Source organism: Hemicordylus capensis, chromosome 3 (genome assembly GCF_027244095.1).
Source record: "Hemicordylus capensis ecotype Gifberg chromosome 3, rHemCap1.1.pri, whole genome shotgun sequence".
NCBI classification, from domain to species: Eukaryota; Metazoa; Chordata; class Lepidosauria; order Squamata; family Cordylidae; genus Hemicordylus; species Hemicordylus capensis.
In genome coordinates, this window is record NC_069659.1 from 71,217,024 (window position 1) to 71,243,440 (window position 26,417).

Consider the following 26,417-nt stretch of genomic DNA (forward strand, 5'->3'; position numbering starts at 1 on the left):
TTTTGAAATAACTTTTAATTTGAAACTTTATTCTGATTATGGTTTTAGCCTTGACTTTTAACTTGTTTACTTAATTGGATTAATTTGTTTTGTTTTACATTATATCTGTTTGATTGTTGTAAGGTTCCCCAAGCAGTAGTATACTGGAGGGGTGGGCTGTAAATATTTTAATTAAATAAATACATACATAAATAATAACTTCTTCCTCCTTGTGTGATGGTGTAGTCTGGATGTCAGCCAATGTGCAATGCTAGTCTGGATTTCAGCCAGTTCCTTTTAAGTATATTGCAGCTGTGAATAGAAAGGATTAAGTCCTTCTACAAATTTTAAAGGATCATGTCTGTGCTCTTTCTGACTGACACAGGACAAAGGTGTACAAGATATGTGAACCAAAGTGCAAAATATTGCATGAGAAGATGCTTAAGATATTCCAGTCAAAATATTCACATAGGCAACTGAAATATAAAGTTTAATAGAGTATGAAGACTGAAACTATACAATTTTAGAACTGGAAATGACCAGATGTCCTCTAATATGTAACCCCACTGCACTTTGGTAAGAATCTCCATACACAATTACTCTAGCCAATTAGCTGCACATTATCAAGATAATGTCCTACAAGCAGAAGGCAGAAGTAAGCAAGGGACATCATGGCACAAACAGGAATGCATTTAGTGGCACGACTGAGTGGCTTTTAGAAAGCAAACCATGCCAGACACTAAAGAGGAAAGAACTTTCTTTAGAGTGTATGAGTCACAGAATGATCTGGAATATAGGAGACAGGCCTTTAGTCACTTTCCTTAAAAGAAGGGGGTGTCAGGCATTGCCAACCATGATCACCTTCTTCCATTCAGTATTGTATTCCTGAGTTCATGTTTTACAGGTATATCATTTTAAAAGGATGTTCAGACCACTTTAGAAGATTGCTTTGTCAGCTGTAGTTGTTTCCTCATTTGCATCAATTTTGAAAGGGATGCAGTATTTAATCAAGGAAGCAATATCACCTTTTCTTTTTCCTCTACAAGAATTACATTTCCCCTGATATTTGAAGTCAAGCAAACACAAATAAAGCCAATGGGGGCTTTAGCAAGAGCCAAGACTTTTAACCTTTGGAGGTCTGACTACTGGTGCAATGAGTTAGAGCAGCCATTCTGCTGATGTCACAAGGTCATCTGATTTGACATCACCTCAACAAGCAAGTAATATAAAGTCTCTTTCACCTCTACATTCATATGAATATTCCTTCTGATACTGAGTTACTATATTTGGATAGAGAAACTGATTCATTGACCTTACTGGTGTTTTTCTCAAGAAATTGACCTTGTAATTTAGAATGCCAAACCCTATAATCTTTTGAACTGCTAACCATCCTAGAAATTAAACCATAATACATCTTTGCATCCTAGAGCTCTTCACAGGATGATCACACAGTCCCTGTTCATTTTATACACATATATGATCAAGTCTATATTGTCTAGTCTTGGAATATTAAATAGGTTATTGCTGGATAGATTGATAACTGTGTGCCTCAGGATGACAAGTTCAGCAGAATGTAAATTCATCTTGCCATTACTAGGAAGAGCTTTTATATCATTTACAGCCCAACATTTCAAAGTAGTTTACAAGCAAGTCTTGTTGCTAAACAAATCTCCCTTCTTTTCTCTCTGATGAAAGCAAGAATCTATGATTCGAATAGACGGAGCAATTTATTTAAGGTCACAGAACATGTTAATTGCAATGGAAGAAGCAGTGGCCACATTTTTTGCTTCTCAATTTGTCCAGTGGGGAATATTAAAACACAGAGAAAAATCCCCCTGGGCCTGAAGGTATCTCTGTGTTTGGCAATATCTGTAGAAATAATGGAATCTTGATATTTTAAACTTGGTGTTAAATCCATATAAACCTAAGAAGAGCCCTGTCAGATCAGGCCATGGCCTAGCCCAAAATCCTGTTTTCCACAGCAGTCAACCAAGTGCCTCTGGGAAGTCCACAAGCAGAAAATGAAGGCCTTCCCCTTCCATTGCTCCCTAGCAACTGGTATTCAGATGCAGTTGTTAGGATATAGTCATCTGACTAGTATCCACTGACAGACTTGCCTTCCCTGGATTTGTCTTTGGTGGTAAGTTCCATAATTTAGGTATGCACTGTGTTAGCAAGTATGCCTCTCATACCCACATTTTTCTCATTTCAAACTAAAAAGCCACACATGTAGACTTTCCTTGTAGGGAAGACACTATGCTTCATAAATATTTAGGTGCCCTATTCTTTTCAGACCATGCAATTTCATTTTTTAAAAAAATGTGTGAACCAAAATATTATACAGTGGCTGATATATCATACACACAATGAATCAAAGAGGGACACACATGTCTGGCTTGAGAGCCAGCCATGAGCTGGCAGAGCTCTTTATACCAATGGCAGTAGTGGTGTGAGCATTGTACCTGTGTGAGCACTGAGCCTCACCTGTCTCTGCTACCAGCAAGGATGGACTCTTGGCTGGCTTTCAAGTTATGCCCATGTGTTCAATTTTGATGGGTGGGATGCTGTATAGTACGTTTCATATGTGGTCACTTCATACTGTATATTGCTTACTTTTGAATAAGTATGCACAGGATACCACTTCCTAATAACTCAGTCAAATGATTCATGCTTAGTTATGTGAAAGGAGGAATATAAGTACAATGAGACAAAATGAGTGTTACTAGTTAGGGAATCTCCCAGTATATTTTGCTTTTGCAGATATTTCTTCTTAACAACAGATTTACTAGTCTTTAGTGCATTTCCTTGAGACTCAGTGAGCAGCCTTAATTTCTGTTCCATAGAAGTATGCTTAGGATCAGAGCCTTAGTGCAACACAACTTGCCACCTGGACAAAGTCTACTTACTGGTCCCCTGACAAGGTATTTCAAGACTGGGTAAGAAGACAGAGAAAAATTGAGGCTATTCACACGAGTGTGCAAAACCGGGCTAAGGGAACCCAGCCCAGTTTTGCAGCACCCAGTCCTGGGGGCTACACGGCAGCAAACCCATCTATGTAGCCTCCTAGTTAAATGAAGTTAAGGGATTGCATGCTCCCTTGACCTTATTTAATTGATTGTGTGTCCGCTGTGGCTGATTGCTGCAGTAATGCACCGCGCACTTGCACAGTGCATTATTGGGGTTCCAAGGCGGGGCACCACATAGCAGCGCTTCCCTAGACCGGGCCCCTGGAGCAGCTGGACAAGGTGCGGGAGAGCCACAGGTGAGCCACCCCTCATCTGCCTGCCCAGGGAAGGGAGAGTGATCGTCTGCGGGAAGGGTCAGGCAAACCCACTCTCCCTGTAGACTTCAAAGGAGCTCTTCTCTGTGATCGTGAGAAGGGCTCCATTGTGTGTCAAGAAGTCCAGTCATCCATGTTTATGTCTGCTGTACATTACATAACTGAAATCGCAAAGGAGTGAATGCCTTCAGTATTCTAGAAAATGAATGCTGAAGGCAGAATCCATTATAGCAATGACTTGTGTTAATATTTGCATTCGGAGTTATAATCCGATTGTTCTAGTGTTTTATATTTTTCATATATTAAGATGCTTTTTTGGATAGAACTCTTTTTTTAAATCTCTACTCTTCGGTTTATGAATTCAGTTGGCAATTGTTTGTGTGTGGGGGGAGGGAAAGAGAGAAAGAGAGAGAATGTAGTTGATAGAGTATTGGACTGGGAGATTTGGCGTCAAAAGTCTACTCAGCTATTAAGTTTACTGGACAACTTTGAGACACTCAGTAAGGTCATTTCACACAGCCAAAATTCCTGGTGGCTAGGTAGGGCTGGGCGGGGTGAGTGGGCAGGCAGGAGTATACATGCCTTCCTCCACATGATCTCTTGTAGTTTTCTGCCATGCTGCACCACTGCGCACACAGTTGTCGCTGTGGCATGTGGCACGGTGTTCTGTAGGCTGAGGAAATGCTACCCGGCCTTCATAAATCCTGCAACACACTATGCACTGCAAAGATCATGGTGCATTGGGGGATTCCCCCTAAAGCTGGGTGCTCTTGCTGCCCATCTCTGTGTCTGCTCAGGCTGCAGGCAGTCTGAGCCAACACACAACCAGGGTCCCTGGTAAAAGGGTATGCTCAAGCCCTTCTACCTGGCTAATAGCCCAGGGGAAATTCCTGGTGCATCGGCCACAATCCCAGTGCTTCACATTAACAGCCTTATCCCAGCAGGGCTGCACAAGCCCAGATAGGGCTGATCCTGTGAATAGCCCCAGTGTCTCTCTGCTTAGTCTATCTCATAGGGTTATGAAGAACAACAACAACAAAATGAAGAAAATAACTCACGTAAACCATCCTGAGCGCCTTAGAAGAAGGGTGGAATACAAATATCCTTATTAAATAAATTAATTAATAAATCCCTCTTATGGAGCTGGCTTGCAGCCACATGCATCCAATATTCATTTGAGCAACATGCTGCCAACATAATAGGATCTTGAAAGGAGCAGAAAATAATCTAAATGGATTTTGTATGAGATACCTCTTTATGCCTGCAGAGTCTATGAGGACTTCATAACTATATCTGGAGCAAGATGTATAGCACTTATGTAGATGCATAGTAAGGCATCTAATGAACCTTTTCCAGTAAGTTGTGAAATAAATAATTTGTGCATTAATTTCCCTCCTTATTTGAGTAGCTCTGTAGGTGGTCAAACATTATTCAGCAAATAAATTATTCAAGATATTTTCCTGTCAATTTTCCAATGCATTATTCATGCATTGCTCCCCTTTATTATTCTACTATCCCTGACCGCTTTTCTGGCCCAGATTTTTCTGAAATAGTCTCTGTAAAAATCTCAGGTAATCATTCAGCTTCTTATCATTAGTGTGTTGAACCTCCAGATGAAAGAGAATCTGTTCTTGCACTATTTTTAACAGCATTATTGACTAAGCAGGGTTTAGAATGGTATAAGCTATGTTAGACCTGAAGTTCCTTATGCTGAAAGAATTTGCTCAGGGCTATATTGACATAATATGCTTGCATGATTACAGTACACGGAATACGGTTTTATTGCTAGAATGTTTCATCACCAGTTCATTCCTAAACTGAAATGATCCCTTTATCAGTGGACACAGTGCCCTTAAATGCACTGGCTGACATCCAGACTTACACTGTGCTGGCAGTACAGGGAAAATTGATCTCCACCGATCTTCTCTTTGCTTTTAAGCCAACTATGCCTCCTGAAAATGTGTCCCTGAAGGTCACATTTCTCTCTTGTAGCACCAGTGCTACCTTAGTCTGAATATATTAGACACTATAGTGCTTTCTAATTGTATTACCACTTCCTAAACGAGTGATCCATTTAAATGAGAATTCAGTTGGCATTAGACAGAATATTGTATCCTTAGTGGAAGGGATGTACCTCCTTGGGTTAATGTAAGAAAACTTTCTACAATTGTCTTTACATACCCACAGGATTGTTGATAACGAAATTTTGTAGTGAACAAAGAAATGAAGTCATAGGGAAGTTCAACTAGGCTCTTCCTAAATTTATTTATGCCATTTTGGCATGTATCCAAAGAACATCAAAGCTTATGAGCCACCTGAATCAGCCTATAGTTTCTGGCATAGTTTCAGTAGGACAGAAGAACCATGTTGGTGTGGGACTGTCCCATGCCACTGTTCTCACAAGGATAGGAGAGCTGGTCTTGTGGTAGCAAGCATGTCTTGACATTTTAGCTAAACTAGGTCCTCCCTGACTGCATATGAATGGGAGACTTGATGTGTGAGCACTGTAGGATATTCCACTTGGGGAATGGAGCTGCTCTGGGAAGAGCAGAAGGTTTCAAGTTCCCTCCTTGGCTCTCCATGATAGGGCTGAGAGAGATGCCTGCCTGCAGCCTTGGAGAAGCTGCTGCCAGTCTGGGTAGACAATACTGAGCTAGATAGATCAATGGTTTGACTCAGTATATGGCAGCTTCCTATGACATACTAGCTAGCTTCAGATGTCACAAGAGAATTCTAGTTGGCCTGCTCATAAACTGGGATTTTCCAGGTCTAGTCACCGCAACATCCCTAGCTTTCACTAAACCTCATTAAAATGAAAATGGTGTTGTAAGCATGTGGTAACTATGTGCCCCAGCCACATGCCCAAGAAAAAGCCAGCAACTGTATAAAATAACTCAGAAAAAAGCACTAGGAAGAACAAATTAACATTTTTATTTAACTAAGAAAAAAACTTTTTATGGCTACAAATTTTCCTTTTTATCAAAATATACTGTATATATTAAAAAAACCCTTTATATCAGAAAAATTACAAACAATTTTAAATTATTTGTAGTAACAACTCAGGGGGAAAACATGTCAGAAGATGCTAGAATACTAGTATTTGTTTTTTGATCTGTGTTATATGTTCTGTTCTATTTCCTTGTTGTGCTGGTCATAGACTGTAATAAACCTTGAACTTGATCTGAGCATTGATCAACTGTTGAGCATTTTGCAAGTCAACTATGTGAGGGGTACAACCATACCCCTAATGGGGTGAATCCCAGAAGTTTTTTAACCACAGAGACCAAGCCACTTCTGCTAATGACCTGTTATTTGCAGGATTTGTTTACTGGGGTGTCAGTGACAATGTCCTAAATTGACATAATTTTAGAATTAAGAACCAACAATTAATGAATCTTTTTATTCTCCTGGTTTGTTTGTTTGTTTGTCTGTTTGTTTGTTTATCCCTCAAACTTATATACCACCCAAACTTTCATCTCTGGGTGGTTAACATAAAACAATTAAAACACATATAAAAGTTAAAACAAATCAACAGTTTAAAATCAATCATAAAATTAAAACAGACAATTTTTAAAAGCTGAGAAAGCGTGGGTAAAAAGATGGGTTTTCAGGTGTTTTTAAAAATTGCCAGAGATGGGGAGGATCGTATCTCAACATTCCATAATCTCAGGGCAGCAACCAAGAAGGCCCGTCTCTGTGTAGCCACCAAACGAGTTGGCGTAACTGGAGACAGACCTCCTCAGATTACCTCAATGGGTGGTGGGGCTTGTAGTGAAGAAGATGTTCTCTTAAATACCCAGGGCCTAAGCTGTATAGGGCTTTGTAAGTTATAACTAGCACTTTGTATTTTGTCCGGAAACCTATTGGCAGCCAGTGTAGCTCCATCAGTAAAGGAGTAATGTGGTCTCTCCGAGATGATCCAGAGACCAACCTGGCTGCCGCATTCTGAACCAACTGAAGTTTCCGGACTACATACAAAGGCAGCCCCACGTAGAGCGCATTTAAGAAGTCAAGTCTGGGGGTTACCAACAGATGTACCACTGTTTTGAGATCATTGATCTCGAGAAATGAGTGCAGCTGGCGTATCAGCCAAAGCTGACAGAAAGCACTCCGGGCCACCACTTCAACCGGAGAAACCAGGGAGAGGTGTGAATCCAGAAGTACACCCAGACTGCGAACCTGTTCCTTTTGGGGAAGTGTGATGCCATCTAGAAGAGGTAGATCAAAATCTTCTCTAGAGTTCTGACCCCACACATTAGGTTCCTCCATCTTATCTGGATTCAGCTTTAGTTTATTCTCCCTTACCCAGCCCATTACTATCCCATTAATATACAAAAAAAGAAAAGAAACAAGAGAAGTAGAACACTTTCTCCCCTCATGTGCAAAAGAGAAGTAGAGAATATGAGCCCAATATTCACAGTTGTCTGGATAATTTGTTATCAAACCATGGTTTAGCATAACATCTTATCCAAGGTATTATCTTATGGAATGCTTCTTATGAAGATATGAAGGTGCAGATATTGTCTATCTGTTGCTCACTTCCTTTTACAATATAAATCAGAGACTTTGGAATTATACAGTGTACAATGATAACCAAAAGCAGACAGGAACACTGTAGTGATATATTCATAAAGAGCTAAGCAAGAAACATTGCTATGTTAAAAAAATGACAATTGGATGTTCAACAATCCCTTTCATAAAAAGTGTGTAGAATGCAGGATCAATACTCATACATCAAATGGGTATTGGGTAACAACAGACTTTAATTACCTTAACTCCTTTTTTAGAAATGCTTCTCTTCGGTTCATTCCCAAACATAATGGATAATTGTTTAGTTTTCCAGGTTTGGTTAAAAAGCCACTGAAAGAATCAATAAGGAATCCAGACTGAAGTTAACACATGTTCACTTTTAAAAAATTTATTCTAAATGTAGCAAGTGCAAAATGCTGCTGCATTCAGAAACCCTTTGCTGGTTCTAAGGAATACAGCACTGGTAAAGCTAAGTACATTTAAAAGGCAAAGGTGAAACAATTTCTTTTCATTTCTGAAGAATTTACCCATTCTTTTATATAGGTTTAAGCATTATTAAACATGCTGTGTAGAAGTTTTGACATTTTTAAATTCAAATGATGTTAAAATGTATTATGAAATGTAAAAATGTATTATTTGTTCATCACTTGTTGGTTGGCTGTTGAAATAATATTTAGTGATGTCTGATAAGCTAGAGCTCTGAATATCCAAATACTCTAAACCAAGGCATTCTAGGGAGGAGAGCTACTCTTGTGGTAGTGAGCATGAATTGTTCTCTTTGCTAAGCAGGATCCACCCTAATTTGCATTTGAATGGGATACTACCTGTGTCAGCACTGTAAAATATTCCCCTTAGGGGACGGGGCTACTCTGGGAAGAGCATCTGCATGCTTGCATGCAGAAGGCTCTAAGTTCTCTCCCTGGCATTTCCAAGATAGGGTTGAAAGACCTTGGAGAAGCTGCTGCCAGTCTGTGTAGAGTAGACAATACTAAGTTAGATGGACCAATGGTCTGGCTTAGTATAAGGTAGCTTTCTATGTTCCTAGATTCTAAGGGTTCACTAGTATGACTTTTTGTGCTACTCAAAAATTTTTTGGATGCTAACACACCTTTCACTGTGGTAGTACAGCATCTACATGATGCTCATGGCTGCCATACTATGCAACTTAGCACGCACCTTGCAATGTGACATTCATGCAGTTGTGCGATAATGCTATTGTGCTAATCGCAAGAACTGCACATACATCATTGTACAGTTAGCAGCTACTGGAAATAATGGCCTTCAATTGCACAACCACATTTGCATAATTCCTGCCATTAGCACAATGCCACTTTTGCAAAGCTATACAAACGTTATGTTGCAAGGTGCACCTAACATTATAACCAGACCCGATGAAGACACAAGTCCATAGTAATGGAGTAAAAATGGGCCACAACTTTATTGAATAACATTCTGATTAATGAAGGAGGATTGGCACTCCACCCTCTACAGTGTGGAAGCTAAAGACTCACTGCTGTGGCATGAGTCAAACCTAAACATATAAGGTGACACACCTCAGCTCCAGGCACCACCAGTGGCTGGTGCTGCCCATCTTAGCCAACCTAATGTCACAGCACCTGCCTTGGGGATCATCAGTTCCCAAGACACCAAACCTTTAAGGCTGGTGATTCCTGAACAAGTTGGAGTAAGTTCTAAGCCACAGCTCCCTGAGCTATAAAGCCTCTGGGGACTGGCAAGGACTCCTCCATATACAAAACAAGTGCCTAAAGGTGCTCACTAGGGGTGTGCATACAGGTTCGGTATTGAACTGGTTCGACATTGAACATGCCCAGTTTGGGGGCTCAGTGTTGAGCCAGCCTCAAACTGAACCTGCCCCTGTTTGGCCTGATCCCGAGCTGAACAACCCCCAGTTTGTGTTTGTGTTTTCGGTTTTTTAAAAATACAAACCAAAAACCCCCCACCTTTTAAAAAAATGTCCGAAAACTCACTGTCTCCCAATCTGGGGGGCTTCTTTATGGCTGCAGGGTGTGTGTGTGTGTGTGTGTGTGTGTGTGTGTGTGTGTGTGTGTCTCCAGAGGTTCCCTCTACCATGGCGGCCTCCAGTTTGTTACAAATACACCTGGTTTGGGATGTTTTCGGCCCATTCCAGGCATGTCCACTGTGGTGGTGACCATTTTGGAGGCCACTGCGCATGCCAAATGGGTTCTATGTGGCTGGGTCATGACCTGGGGTGGGGGAGCCAGCCTTTCCTGTCTCCTACCAGTGGAGAAGGCCCTGAAACACTCTAAGATCAGCACAATCCTAGCCCCCTAGTGTGGAGGATGGCAGGCCCAGCTCCTCCCCACTGATGAAAATGCCACTGCCATAAAGGATCAAGGCTCCAAAGTCCAGAGAAGCAATGAGAGGAATATCCTCTTAGTCACTTTCTAAGCCAGACGGAGGGGCTAAAGCATGGCAGAAACAATAGCCATATAAGCTCTACCCCTACTGTCCCAACAGCCAATCCTAGTTCCTCATTCAAGAAGCTGGGGCAAAGAACCCACCCCCCAGACAAGCTAGGGTTGTGGCCAAATTGCACAGTATGTTGGCCAGTATAGTGTAATCTTGTGATAGTGCACTAGCACAATGAAATGTGTGTTTTAATAATACTAAAGTACTAGCAATGAACCCCTAGAGATGTTTCTAAAATCATAAACTTGTTTATTTAGACACCCCTTCAGCACAAGTACTAGCACAAGACCAGCTAGCAATCTTCACAATTAAAAAGGTTTTTTTAAAAGGGTCTTCAGCTTGCACTAAACAGTCATAATGGTCAGTGACGTGAAACTACCCTGAGGTGGGCATTCCACAGACAGACTGCCACAGCTAGAAAGGCCATTTTCCCATTCACTACTTGCCTAACTTCTGATTGCAAGAGCAGCTGGAGAAGGAGCTTAGAACCATTCATGCATCAGCAAGGTCATGTGAGAGGCCGTCCTGCAGGTACCCAGTTCCCAAGTGATATAGGACTTGAAAGTGAGCTTAATGTTTTCAGTGATGCTTGAAAATGGACTGACATCCATTGAAGCCATTGAAAAATTGGAGAAGTATGGCCTCACTGGCCCTTCCTGTATGTCTGAACATGTGAAGATGTAGTTTTGCACCCCAAACTATCTGTGGTTTCCCTCTCCGAATTCCAGATTCAACCTTCAGTTTGTAGTGAGTTTCACCACTCCAGCCTGAAGTTTGGGGGTGGCAGCATTATGTACAAATGCAGACGCCACCATAACTGCAGTTTTGAGCTGTTTCTGTAACTGAAATAATAGAGAGAGTGTCCCAGAACCTACCAGGAAGGTGTCCGCTCCATGCTTTTCATGCTTCTCACTGGCTGCCTATTCGAGCACTTGCCCCATCCCCTGTTCCCAAGCTACTCAAGTGACAGGGATGCCACCAAGTCCCATCCCAAGCTTCTAAGCCTGTCAAATGAAAAAGTCATGGAAGGATGCCCACTTCTCCCTTGATTCCCCCCTTCTGGCAATTAGAAGAGAAACAGTATAGGATGGCAAGATGGGCAGTATGTGTTTTCCTCTCCGAAAATGAATAGATAAGGAAGTATGTTCACAAGCACATGCAGTTGCGTTGGTACCATAAACCGGGCAACCCAATGAGATTGCTGTAAACAGAACATATGGCATGGCAGCAATACCTGGGCTTGGGTTTACAAGGCAGCCGCACCCAGGAATTCTTGAATTGCTCTACTCTGTTTTTTGTACCACAAAGTTGGGGAAAGGGGGGCCAGCCCCTTCCCCTTGTGTTAACATGTGCAGTCCCCAGCCTTAGTCATGAGAAGAACTGTCCAGAAGGAGCAGCATTGCCTCCAGTGAAAGGAGAGATTCCTCCTATATGATGAGGATGGATGCTACTCCGGAGCAGACCATTTTCTCATGAGAGTGGAAGGCCATGGAGAGCCCCATTCACAACTCACAAGAGGAATCATCCACAGTGTTACACAGGGATCAGGCAGAATCACTAATAATGTGCAAGGATAGCCCTTATCCCAATGAATGCTCTTTCATGAGAGTAAAAGGCCATGGAGACATGCATGTGGGCTAGACAGCAGATGCCACCCAGCCTGTTGCTCGCCATAAGCAATCCACAGGGATGGGTCCCCTGGAAAGAACTCTCCCTGTCTTGGTGGCTGCCACAAAAAAGCAGCCCAAGCAGTCCGTCTGTCAGTCTGACCACCCATTGGAACATACCCATGTTTATTCTTGCCCAGCACAGCAACCCTACTCTACTGGAAATGCTGATAATGGGGGATACCGTCTAATAAGAGGCCAAATCCCTGGGTGGCAAGTCGGCATGGGGGCAGGAGTGTGTTTTGGTGTCCCTGGACTGCTTTGTCAGGGTCTGCTATTTTAAGAGCATTCTTGGTCACAGTGGACCAGACCCAAGGCTCCGGAGGTTGCTGGGCTGCAGTTGGACAAACGTCTGCGATGTGATTCATGGTTCCAAAAATTAACAGCTGGTTCAGAATTCTCCAGTTTCATGTTTTGTGCGAATGCAGCCAATGGCTCATCCCTGTTAATAGCCTAGGCACTGTAGTTTGTACTGCAGTTTCCAAACCAGTTTCAAGGATATAGTGGTTTTCATTAATCTAACCAGGACATCAACCTATATCTGCCCAAGAGGGCTTCAGTTGATACACTGGCCTCAGCTGGTGAAAAGTGGTCTGTGCCACAGATTCCACTTGGAAGTCCAGTGACAAGATGGCTCAATGTACAACCCTAGACTGCAAAACATATGCTTTGCAAGAGTGCAAACCATCCAGGGCAGGCTGAACACCACTTTCCCAGGCAAACGGCCAATTAACAATAACTCCATCTTGTCAGTATTAAGCTTCAGTTCATTTGCCTTCATTCAGTCAGACACTGATTCAGTTCCTTTTATTCCTCTCTTCTTATGAGAAGGGCAATGGCAGCTAGCCACCTCCTCCAAAGTATGGTATTTTCTTTCCTCACACCCCAGACCTACATGTTTGTTGAACAGGTGTCCACGTTCTGCACAATTTCGGGCTTTAAATGTAAGAGCCATCATCCTGGTTGGTATTATTCTTAATGTTCCCATTAAAAAATAGTCTTCTTTATCTGAATGTCTACCTGATCTCCCTTGTGGGTAATAATTAGCCATTTCAGTGTGTAATATTATTTAAACACAACAAGGAACAAATGGGTAAACAATGCAGATAGAAACAGCTTGAGACAAATGTTGTGTTCTCAACAGGCAGTCCTGGCCAAATATAGACTGCATCATTTTGTACCAGATGAACCTAAAACTGCAGCAGGAAATGATATGATCATGACAAATAAATTAAAACTCACCCCCACATTGGGCTCATGGTTATCGTCCTGATCCACAAAAAAGGAGTACAGGACAACCCTATGAACTATAGACTGATAAGTCTGCTTAGCGTAATCGGTAAACTTTACGCTAAACATCTCTGTGTTAAACTTTGTGAATGGATGGACCAGGAGGGCATTTTAGAACAGGAACAAGCAGGGTTTAGACCAGGTAGGTCGGTGATGGACCACTGCATTGTGTTGCAATATTTAATCAAAAAATATATGAATATAAGGAAACCCCCACTTTATGCTGCTTTCATTGATTTTTAGATGGCATTTGACTCTATTTCAAGAGGCATTCTTTGGGCAAAGCTGTTTCAAACATCAATTGATAGGAGGTTATTGTTATTAATCCACAGACTACATGAAAACTCAACTCTCTGTGTACGCCTTGATCACATGGGTTATCTCTCAAATAAGATACCCACAAGAAAGGGAGTCAGACAGTGCTGTATATTAGCCCCCTTTTTAATTTAATTTCAATGTGAATGGCTTAATCCAGTGGCTACAAGGTATGGATATACGTGCCCCCAAACTGGCTGATAAATAACTACCGATTCTTATGTACGCCGATGATGCGGTGATCCTGTCCCAAACCAGAATAGGTTTAAAGAAGGCTCTGGGAGTGCTGGCTGATTACTGTAGAGAAGTGCAGCTAGTAATAAATTACACCAAAACTAAGATTCTCCATTTCAGTACAAAAAATCGAAGCTTCAACTGGTCAATTGATGGCCGCAGAATAGACCAGGTGAAGCAATTTAAATACTTAGGGGTAGTTTTTCAGTTCAATGGCCATAGAACTGCCCATATAAATTCAGTTGTAGACAAGGCCAAATGCAGTACTACAGCTATACTGAGATTTTTTAGGTCTCAGGGGGGGAATTACATTCCAGCTGCCATTAAACTTTACACGGCCAAAGTAGTCCCCCAACTCCTATATGGGACTGGGGTCATATTCTAACTTTGATGAACCTGAAAAAGTTCAAATGGGCCTTTTGAGAATGCTATTTGGCGTACCTAATTGTGTGCCGGGAGGCGGGCCTACTCAAATTGGAATCTAGGGCATGGCTAATAAGAATATTTTACTGGATTAAACTCCACCTTCACCCAACGGGACTAATTCCTAAGTTCTTATTGGTTGAGCCTCAAGCATCCTGGAGTAGGAAGATAACAGATAAACTTTGCCAAAGCAGACTATCTCCTGCCCTACTGCTGGAGGCTGGCAAAAGCATGGCCCGTAGACTGGTGAGACAGAGATTGACTGACACAGATTTACAAACTGAGAAGGCCAGCGTAACGCTTTTCTATAAATCAATCTATGCTAAGGCGGATTTCATTCCTGCTGTGTACTTATTCACAATCACCTTAAGCAAATTTAGATGGGCCTTTTCTAGGGCTAAGTTTAATGTTTTCCCATCGGCTTTACTGTATGGGAAATATGCAAAATTACCTTATGAAGAAAGGAAATGCCCTTGCGATCAGGCGGTCGAAACTATGGCCCACATTTTATTGAAATGTCCTATATATCAGGACATAAGGCATCAATTAATTGGTCCATTATTCAAAGATCTGAATGGAAAAGCCGATGACGTTGTGGTAATGCACTTATTAGATGATAAGGATGCATCAGCTTTTGCTGCACTGTCCAAGTTTTGTTATGTGGCCTTAAGATTACGGCCCTCAAAGGAATAGAGTTTCTAAGGCTTCTGGGAAGCTACAATATGTACATGTACTCCATTTTAAGTGAGCAATTGGTTTTTATTTAATGTTCCAAATTTACTGAAAGTATGCTTTGTCTTCTTTTTTGTAATTGTAAATGTTTTGTATTATTTGGTCAAAGACCGTAAATAAATAAATACAAATACACTCCCCCATCATCATCTTCCTACCTAGTCAGTAATATGAGTTACATGATTAACAGGTTGGTCCAATGACATATTGGGACATAATTGTCATGGCAGCTAAGTCCTCCACCTCACAGACAATACTGCCTCAGCATACATGTTGAGGTCACTCAGGACCACAAATCAGGTGGTCCTCAACACCAGCAGTCTCCTACTTCCATCAGTTCTGAAGAAAGCTGCTGATGAGAAAGGCAGTCCATAATTTGTTATGCCCAACAACAGGCATAAGCTGTCAGATCTAAAGATCACTCGGACGGGAACCCTTTTTCTGGAGAAAATGACTGGCAGCAGCTTTCCAGGTCTTTAGGTAGCAGTCCTTCCCAGCTCTATCTAGAGATGCCAGGGATCAAACTTTACAAGGTTGTGTGAAAATATCTGGGATAAACATCACACGTTTTTGGCAATTGGCAGTTATCCTTCCCCTTCCTTACATGCGTAGCAAAAGAATAATGAGATGATGCCTTACAAATGTGAATCTGTTCCCTATACAGCCCATATTGTAGGAAGGAGAAAGCTGCTATACAACATAAAATAGAAGTTATAAAGCTGCAGTGTGTCTTCTATAGAATCTAAGCAAATTGGGAGGATCGTCCCCAGACAAACTGAGTTTAAGAACCAAGTTGTTATACAATCAATCAGAGACAAATATATACATTGAAGACAAATTCATCTCAATTGTCTGTGGCAGGCTGCACTGGTTACTCACCAGTGTAACTAACTGTGGTATAATCAGTTCCAAATTATCTTCACATAAATGTTCTAAGTTTTGCTTGACAGTAGCAAAGGTTATCCCCCCCCCCATCTGAAATAGTCTCTGGACATATATGTGTGGGAGCTCCTGTTCTTTACAGTTTAGCACCCAAAACTATTAGTGAACTGCTTCATTGAAACATATCATATTGTTGGAAGCTAAAAGAAGACAGTCACAGAAATGCGATTCTCTCACCTTAATCTTTTATCCAACAGCACTTGACAGTTATCTAGGAATCAGCTATCCTTCTGATCTGTGCATTATACATTAAAATTATCAGCATACACCAGAGCAAAAATATCACAAATTAATCTTATCACTTTTCTGGAATAAGGATTAAAATTGCGATGTGAACACCCAAAGTATTATACTCAATGAATAGATCCAAGAATAATTCAACCATTGTAGTTGAACCAACTATAAAAGGTAAAGTGTGCCATCAAGTCAATTTTGACTCTTGGCACCCACAGAGCCCTGTGGCTTTCTTTTGATAGAATAGAGGAGGGGGTTACCATTGCCTCATCGGACACAGTATGAGATGATGCCTTTCAGCATCTTCCTATATCGCTGCTTCCCGATATAGTACCAGTGGGGATTCGAACTGGCAACCTTCTGCTTGTTAGTCAAGCATTTTCCCACTGCACCACTTAAGATGGTTTTTGAACCAACTATGTATTGTTGCAAAGTAATCTGTAGCATTTCAAGTTAATGCTCAAAAATAGGGGTGTGCACAGAATGGCTGGCCCAGTTCGGTTCGAGTCCGGACCGGACTTGAACCAGACTGGTCAAGTTTGGTCCAGGCCCCACCGAACCCCCCGGTACGGTCCGAGGAGGGTGGGTCCGCAATTTTTTTAAAAAGATCTAAAATACCTGTAGCCCCTTTGGGGGCTTCCTGTAGGCCACAGGGGAGGAGGTCCGCAAAGGTTTCCCCTCCCCCCGCCAGCCTCTCAAATCACCACCACAGCCAGGTAAATGCAGTATTTTGGGCCCTTTCAGGCCTCTCTAAAGGCATGCGGTGGCCATTTTTGCTGCCTCCGTGCATGCGTACATGGCTTCCGGCCTCGCAGAGGTTATTTGCGCATGCACAGTGGCCATTTGGAAAAAAACAAAATGGCCACAGTGCATGCGCAAATGACCTCTGAAAGGTCAGAGGTCATGCCAGGCCTCGCAGAGGCCATGTATACATGTGCATCGGCAGCAAAAATGACTGCTGTACACCTTTAAGGAGACCCATAAGGGCTGAAAATACTGCATTTACCCGACCGCAGCAGTGATTTGACAGGCCGGTGTGGGGAGGGAGAAAGTTTGTGGACTCCCCTGCAGCCTACAGGAAGCGCCCCTCCCAAAAAAAATCTCAGACCTGTCCGGAGGTTTGGTTCCGGTTCAGATGGAACAAGGTAGGGGTTTGGTTCTATCCCAAACCTCCAGACCACCAGACACATCCCTACTCAAAAAAATATATGGACTTGCTCAATGTCCTTATTTACAGTTCACCAACAGAATTAATTTCAAATGCCCACAGTGCTCTCTTAGGCTATAATATTAAAACATGAATTATTTATTAATTAAATAATAATTCCACTGTTTCACTTGTGCCTACCAGCTTTGCCATATCATGATCAAGGGAATTGCTCTACTATAAGTCTGCACAACTGAAGGGTAACCAAGTCAAATGCAGCCCACCAGCCATGAGTAGGGATGTGCAGAAAACCAGTTTGCCCTGTCCGGTTAGAATTTGAACCAGGTTCGAACTAGGAGGGGGTGGTTCAGTTTTGGTTTTGCTCAACCCCCCCCCCCCCCCGTTCAGTTTGAATATGAACCGTTTTGAACCGGTTCGAACTGGTTTGAACCTCCAAAAGTGGGTGGGGTGGTAGCTGGCACCCATGGGTACCAGCCCAATTCCTTTCAAATAATTCTGATAGCTTCCTTGCCCCCCTTGGCACTACCACCCACCACACTCTGCTCTAGGCCACCCCTTTGCTCCCGACATGAACCTATACATTTGCTGACACCTCCATGCTTCTTTATGGAGAAAAACCTTAAAGATGCGTAAACTTCAAAAATCACTTAAAAATCAACCTTTTGCCCAATTCCTTTCAAATAATTCTGATAGCTTCCTTGCTCCCCTTGGGCACTACCACCCACCACACTCTGCTCTAGGACACCCCTTCCCCCCCGATGTGAAGCTATACATTTGCTGCAATCCTCATTATTCCCTATGAGGAATTCAAAAATACTTTTAAAATTCACCAATAATCAGAGGAGTGTCCGATTGCCTTGGGGTTTTGTGGGTGGTAGGCACCCCTGGGTGTGTACCACCCACCCCATGTTTGTGCCCCTAGGTGCTCCACAATAGGAGATAGTGGGCTGGTTCAGGTCCCATTATAATCTATGAGAAAAATAATTAAAAATATTTCAAATATTCATAAGAAACCAGAGGAGTGTCCAATTGCTTTGGGGTTTTGGTGGTAGGTACCCATGGGTGCCCACTACCACCCCACCTACTTTTGGAGGTTCAAACCAGTTCAAACTGGTTCAAACCATTTCAAATTGAACCACCCCCCATTTGGTTTGAATTCGAACCTGCAGTTCAAACCTGATGGCTGGTTTGGTTCAAATTCAAATCATCGAACTACCCTGGTTCAAATCTGAACTGGTTGGAGTTTGAACCAGATTGCACATCCCTAGCCATGAGTGACTTAAATCAGGAAAGAAATTTGTGCTCTTTCTCACAATTAGTGAGAAAGGGCTACAGAATTACCAGAGAGGAAGCCTTAAAAAGCTTACTTCCCTACAGACGATCCTTGTTGCACCACATGAGTATGTGGTGTATTATGGGGATCACCCCTTCTCTCCCTAAAGGTGTCTGGGGCCCTCTGCAAGCAGCTGCGGCTGGCAGACAGTTACAAAAATGGGGTTACAAGATCACTTGATCTCATTTAGGAGGGTGACTGACTTGGCGAGCTTGCTGCCAAGGACCCACTGGGAATAGGGCCCAATCCTGGTGATTCTCATGCATGGGCAGGATTGGGCTTGGCTTTGTTAGACCGGTTTTTCCTGGGCATGAGAACGGCCTCCTTGTGTGATTCACAGATGCTGTAATATTTAGTATGTGATATCTTGCCATGTAGATCTTTCAAGCATATGATAAATTTCCACAGCAAACACAAGTATAATGACCTGTGTTGGCCAACTGCCCAGCAGCTGCGAAGGAGAAGGGCAAGCTGACAGACAGGGACAGAGAGAAAGTGTCATCACTAAATGTTGCAAGAAGTCAGTTCCAGAGATTCCATAGTCATCAGGATCAGGGGTGAACACAAATTGGGGTCAGTCACAATAAACAGGTCCAGATTTCCAGGTCAATGTTGCTCACGGTAAGGGCTGGTCACCTCAGAAGTTGTTTCCTGCACAGACCCAGCTTTCAGGCTGCTCTAAATAGGCAGTGTGCTGAGAGTCCTGTCCATCACTGCAGCTGAGCCTTGTCAGGAAGATGCAGCTTGGTCAGAAATGGAACACCTGTTCCTTCTGGCCAGCCTCTCTAACCTACGGCATTCCTCCCTCTGAGCTTGTAATTTGGCCAAACGTCGCTGTCGGGAATCTTGGGCAGGCACCTCAACTTCAGCAGCCTCAGAGGCTTCATCAGGAGGAGGGAGGGAAAGAGGCAGAGGGGCCTTCAGGCCAGTCAGCTCTGGCTCTGCTGCTTTGACCAGAGTATCAGCCTGCTCTGGGTCTGAGGAGGCTCCATGGCCCTCCTGGGAGTCATCACAATGAGTTCTGTTGCTCATATAAAAGTTCCACATATAGTAAGTCATGTTTGAAGTTAGAAGATGCAGCAGTCACCAGATGGAAACCTGTTTTCATGGAGATGGTAATGAATAGTTCAGTCTTAGAAGATCAAGGATTTTCTTCTCATATTATATTATTTATTTATTTGATATACTGAGGATCTCCACATGAGCAGTGTGGAGAGCCTTACTGGGCTCTGTGGGGAGAGCAGGGTTAGTCACCCGGCTCCCAGCAGCTCCCACAACCACAGGAAAGTATACTGGGTTCCCTTTGCACGCTTTCCTGCAGTTGTGAAAACAGCCTCACTGCCTGACTCCAAAGGCTCTAGGTGGTTCACACACACACACACACACACACACACACACACACACACACACACACCAACTATTAACACTACAATTTAAAATAATTTAACCATTTATATTGCTGGTTCTGATGTTCCCTTGGCAGCCAAAGCCAGAGAGACCCCAGGCAGGCCAGGCAGAGCAGCCAAATGAGTGGCCAGCCAAGTCACTGCAATACCAAGGAGCTGGGCTAGAGGGGCTGGGGGAAGAGCAGGGCCAGTGAAGTAGGAGGCAGCAGACAGAGGCACAGCTGAGGAGGATAAAGTTGAGAGCAGCTTGAAATGGCAGGGCAGAGGTCCAATGGGTGGGGGGATGCATCAGTTGTCAGGAGGGATTTAAGGCAGGCTTGGCCAGTGGTGAGGGTCAGTTGGAGGGTGAGTGGTGAGACCTCTGGAGAAAGGCTGCCACAGTGACCACAAGAAGCCTGGAGAAGGAGGACTTGAGTGAACCAAACCCCCTCTGAGGCCCTGGTTGGGGAAGGTGAAAGGGAGAAGTAAAACAAGAGAACAGAGAGACCAGGGTCATGACATGATTCCTGTCAAGAGATATCCATACCATGTGATTTATACAAGTTCTTGGTAGCTAACCACAAGTTTAATACACTTATGATATTATGTTAGAATGTTCTGGGAGTAAATTTATGAAACTTTATTGTGGCTAAATGAAACAACAAGGTGTTTCTGTGTATTTATGTAGTTACAGGCAAAATTAATCTCATTATCATGACTATTTTCAGTATTGTTGTGTTTAAATAATATTGCACACTTTGAGATAGCTCATTATTACCCAAAATAGAAATAAGGTAGTCATTCAGATTAATAGGAATATTTATTATTGTTATTGTTATTGTTGTTATTATTATTCATTGCCTCACACATGGATACCAAAATGAGCATGTGGAGTACACAGTTAACAATCAATGGCGAGGCACTTGGACAGGTTAGCATTAGAAGAGGCATTTTCCAAGGGGACTCACTATCCCCTCTGTTGTTTGTAATCGCCATGACCCCACTTTAGCAAATACTAAACAAAACAGGCCTCGGATAACAAACATCTAAAACATCCAGTAAAATCAACCATCTGCTGTACATGGATGATCTGAAGTTGTATGGAAAGTCCCAGTCAGAAATCGAATCACTGCAAAACACTGTCAGTATATTCAGTAGCGATATAGCAATGGAGTTTGGACTAGACAAGTGTGCTGCGTTAATAATGAACAGAGAGAAAATAAGAAGAAGAAAAAAGGAATAGAACTGCCCAATGGAAGCAAGCTCAAGAACCTGGAAGAGAAAGAACGTTACAAATACTTGGGCATTCTCCAGGCTGATAACATCGCACACACTGAAGTTAAAATAAAAATTGGAAGTGAATACAGCAGGAGAGTTAGAAAAATCCTCAAGTCCAAAATCAATGGCGGGAACACCATACAAGCCATAAACACCTGGGCTATACCTGTTATCAGATACACTGCAGGAATAATAGTCTAGACCCAGGCAGAGCTAGAGACGCTGGATCGTAAGACCAGGAAAATCATGACCATCAATCATGCTCTGCACCCCCGCAGTGATGTCGATAGGCTATACCTCCCTTGCAGCTCTGGTGGAAGAGGAATGCTGCATGTCCATCAAACAGTAGAGGAGGAGAAAAGAGGCCTTGAAGAATATATCAAAGACAGTGAAGAAGGTGCACTTCAAATGGTCAATAATGCGAAACTATTCAACACCAATGAAAAAAGCAGGCCTACAAGAAAGAACAAGTCAAGAACTGAGCAGAAAAATGGAGAAATAAGCCCCTACATGGTCAATATTTGCACAATATAAGTGGAAAATCAGACATCACCAAGACCTGGCAATGGCTTAAGAATGGCAACTTGAAGAAAGAAACAGAGGGTTTAATACTGGCTGCACAAGAACAGGCACTAAGAACAAATGCAATAAGAGCAAAAGTCAAAAAATCCACCACAAACAGCAAGTGCCGCCTTTGTTAAGAAGCAGATGAAACAGTGGACCACCTAATCACCTGTTGTAAAAAGATCGCACAGACTGACTACATACAAAGGCATGACAAAGTAGCAGGGATGATACACTGGAACGTCTGCAAAAAATACAAGCTACCTGTAGCCAAACATTGGTGGGACCATAAAATTGAAAAAGTTGAAGAAAATGAAGATGGAAAAATATTATGGGACTTCCGACTCCAAACAGACGAACATCTGCCACACAATACACCAGATATCACTGTAGTTGAGAAGAAGGAAAAGCAAGTCAAAATAATCGACATAGCAATACCAGGGGATAGCAGAATAAAAGAAAAAGACATAGAAAAAATCACCAAATACAAAGATCTACACATTGAAATTGAAAGGCTGTGGCAGAAAAAGACCAAAATAATCCCAGTGATAATTGGCGCCCTGGGCGCAGTTCCAAAAGACCTTGAAGAGCACCTCAACACCACAGGGGCCACAGAAATCACCATCAGCCAATTACAAAAAGCAGCTTTACTGGGAACAGCCTATATTCTGCGACGATATCTATAACCATTGACAATAAAATTCTGGCATCCCAGGTCCTTGGGAAGGACTCGAGGTCTGGATAAAACAAACCAGTCAATAACACCTGTCTGACTGTGTAAACAACAAATAATAATAGTAATAACAACAATAATAATACATAAGCAAGCAAATTTTCTGAAGAGTCAAAACCAGCACTTAAGAAAGCCTTGTGGGTAACATTAGAACAAGAGAATAGCCCTGCTAGATAAGGGAAAAGGCCCATCCAGTCTAGCACTCTGTTTCACACAGTGGCCCACCTGATGCTTCTGAGAAACCCAGGCAAGAGGTGATGGCATGTCCTCTCTCTTGCTGTTGCACAACTGCAACTGGTATTTAGAGGCAGGCATCTTGCCTCTGAGGTTGGAAGTGGCCCGTCGCAACCAGACTAGCAACCATTGATACACCTATCCTCAGTGAATTTGTCTAAGCCCATTTTAAAGCCATCCAAGCTAGAGGTCATCACCAGATCCCATGGCAAAGAATTCCATAAAATAATAATAATAATTAATAATTAATAACAATACACCAGATATCTGTAGTCAAGAAGAAAGAAAAACAAGTTAAAATAATCAACATAGAAATACCATGTGATAGCAGAATACAATAAAAGTAATAGGAAAAAAAATAACAAAATAGAAAGATCTACAAATTGAAATTGAAAGGCTGTGGCAGAAGAAGACCAAAATAATCCCAGTAGTAATTGGCACCCTAGGTGCAATTCCAAAACAATTTGAAGAGCACCTCAACGCCATAGGGGCCACAGAAATCACCATCAGACAACTACAAAAAGCATCTTTACTGGGAACAGCCTATATTCTGCGATATCTATAATGATAACAGCAATAACATTGATAATAAAATTCAACCATCCCAGGTCGTTGAGAAGGACTCGTTGTCTGGATAAAACAAACCAGTCAATAACACCTGTCTGACTGTGCAAACAAGAAATAATAATAAAGTTTATTTGTTAACTGCCCCATAACAAATTGTTCTTTGGATTAATAGTGAGGCGAGTCTCATGATCAGTAAGAACTGCCTTAAAGGGGTTTGCGGGTAGAGCAGGCTTAGCCCGCTTTCCCCGCAGATGATCCTCAGACAGCCCTGGGTGGCTGGATCGGCCGCCCACATGACTACTGGCTCTGTTATGGAGCCGGCGGGGGCTGTGGGGATCAGGGGCTGCACAGTCCCCGGAAGTTCCAGGATGCCCCGTGTGAGTGCATGGGGCATCTTGGAGATACCCCCAGGGCTGGGAGGCTTGTTTCAGCATCCCAGCAGGGGTTTCCTCTGTGTGTTGCTGCAGCATGGAGCTATGCTGTGGCAATACATGATCAAAATAGACTAGGTTAGTGGAGCGCATGCTCTGCTAACCTCGTCTAAGCGGGGGGAATTAGGAGGGTTTGCTGCCAGGAACCACGTGGCTCCCATGGCAGCAGATGATCGGGCAAAAGTGTGCTAGGCTCCCTTAACCTGCTTTTGCCTGATCGTTAGAATCTCCTCTTTGTGCGGTGTAAGAACGAACTCCCTTTTGTGGTCCTAAAATTCCCAGCCTTCAATTTCATGGGATGACCCCTGGTTCTAGTGTTGTGAGAGAGGAAGAAAATTTCTCTCTGCCCACTCTCTCCACTTCATGCATAATTTATACACCTCTATCATGTCTTCCCATAGTTGCCTCTTTTCCAATATAAAAATCCCCAGATGCTGTAGACTTGCCTTATAAGAAAGGTACTCCAGGCCCCTGATCATATTGGTTGCCCTCTTCTGGACCTTTTTCAGTTCTACAGTATCCTTCTTAAGATATGGTAACCAGGACTGCATGCAGTACTCCAAAAGTGGCTGCACCATAGATTGGTTTAAGGGTATTAATAATTTATTTATATACCACCCTTCCAAAAATGGCTCAGGGCAGTTTACAACAAATAAAAATATTAAAATCAATTAACAGTTAAAATCAAAAGTAAATCAATAAAATAATTAAAATAATTTAAACATGAAAAATATTAACATTAAAATAATGTAAAACCAACACTAAAAATTTAAACCATGAATCTAATTAAAAGCCTGGGTGAATAAATGTGTCTTCAGTGCCTTTTAAAAAGTTGCCAGAGATGGGAGGCTCTTATTTCAACAGGGAGCACTTTTCAAAGTCCAGGGGCAGGAACAGAGAAAGCCCATCCCCGAGTAGCTGCCACTGAGTTGGCGGCAACTACAGGCAAACCTCTCTAGATGATCTCAAAAGGCAGTGGGGCTCATGGTGAAGAAGACATTCTCTTAAATACCTAGGACCTAAGCTGTTTAGGGCTTTATTGGTAATAACCAGCACTTTGTATTCTGCCCAGAAACCTATCAGCAGCCTGTGCAATTCTTTCAACACAGGAGTGATATGTTCTCTCCTAGATGATCCAGAGACCAACCTGGCCACCTCATTCTGGACCAACTGCACTTTCCGGACTATGTACAAAGGAAGCCCCACACAGAGCACATTGCAGCAATCCAGCCTAGAGGTTACCAGAATATGAACCACCATTTTGAGATCATTCATTTCACGAAATGGACGCAGCTGGCATATCAGTTGACGCTGATAAAAAGCACTTCTGGCCACTGCTTCAAGTTGGGACACCAGGGAGAGGTTCAGATCCAGACGCTGCCCCAGACTGTATACCTGTTCCTTCCGGGGGAGTGTAACCTTATCCAGAACTGGCAGAACAATATTGTCACCCGAGTTCCAACTCTGCACAATAAAGACCTCCATCTTATCTAGATTCAGCTTCAGTTTGTTATACCTCACCCAGCTCATTGCTGCCTCCAGGCTAGTGATATGCAAACAGGTCTGGGCCACGCAGAGGCTGATTGCACAGGCACAGCGGCTTCAAAAATGGTTACCGCGCCAGAGGGGGAAGGCCTGAACAGGCTGAAGAGCTGGCCAAACAGGCCAGTTTGGGAGGAAAGGAGGCTGGCGGGGGAGGGCGAACCCCTGTGGACACCCCCCCCGGCACCTAAAGCAAGTCTCCCAGAGGAGGTAAGTTCTAAAAAAAATAAAAATAAAGAAAAAAAAACCCATGGGACCCCCCCCCCACTGAACAAAACAAGGGAGGGAGGGTTTTGAGGTGTTTCAGGACCGAACTGGCTTGGTCCAGGTCCAGTTCAGATGCAAACCGGGCCAGCCGGTTCTGTGCACACCCGTACTACAGGCAGGCATTCAGGTAGGTTATGCCTTCTCCCGATGAAGTTGACATGGAGAAGTAGATTTGGGTGTCATTAGAATACTGATAACACCCTACGCCAAATCTCCTCATGATCTCTTCCAGTGGTTTAATGTAGGTGTTAGACAATATGGAACTCTGAGGGACACCATAGGAACGTTCAGATTTGGAAGGACAACAGTTTCCAAGGGACACCATCTGGAATCTACCCGTGAGGTAGGAGAGGAATCACTGAAAAGCAGTGCTTCGCACCCCAAGTCTGCTCAGACGTTCCAGAAGGATACTATGGTCAATAGCATTGAAAGCTGTCAATAGATCCAAAAGGACCAACAGAGTCACACTCCTTCTGTCAATTCCCAATTGGAGATCATCCATCAGGGCGACCAAGGCAGTCTGCACCCCATAGCCCGTCTTAAAGCTAGTTTGAAATGGGTCTAGATTATCAGTTTTCTCCAAGACTGCCTGGAGCTGGGAGGCCACCACCTTCTCAATTAACTTGCCATGCCATGGAAGGTTGGAAACAGGCCTGAAGTTTCTCAACTCTGAGTGATCTATAGTAGGCTTCTTCAGAAGCAGTCTAATGATTGCCTCCTTAAGACAAGGAGGCATCCTGCCCTCCCCCAGAGAAGCATAATCTATACCAGGCGTTCTACAACAGCCTCCCTGCCAGATAGTATAAGCCATGTCGGACAAGGATCAAGAGGACAGGTG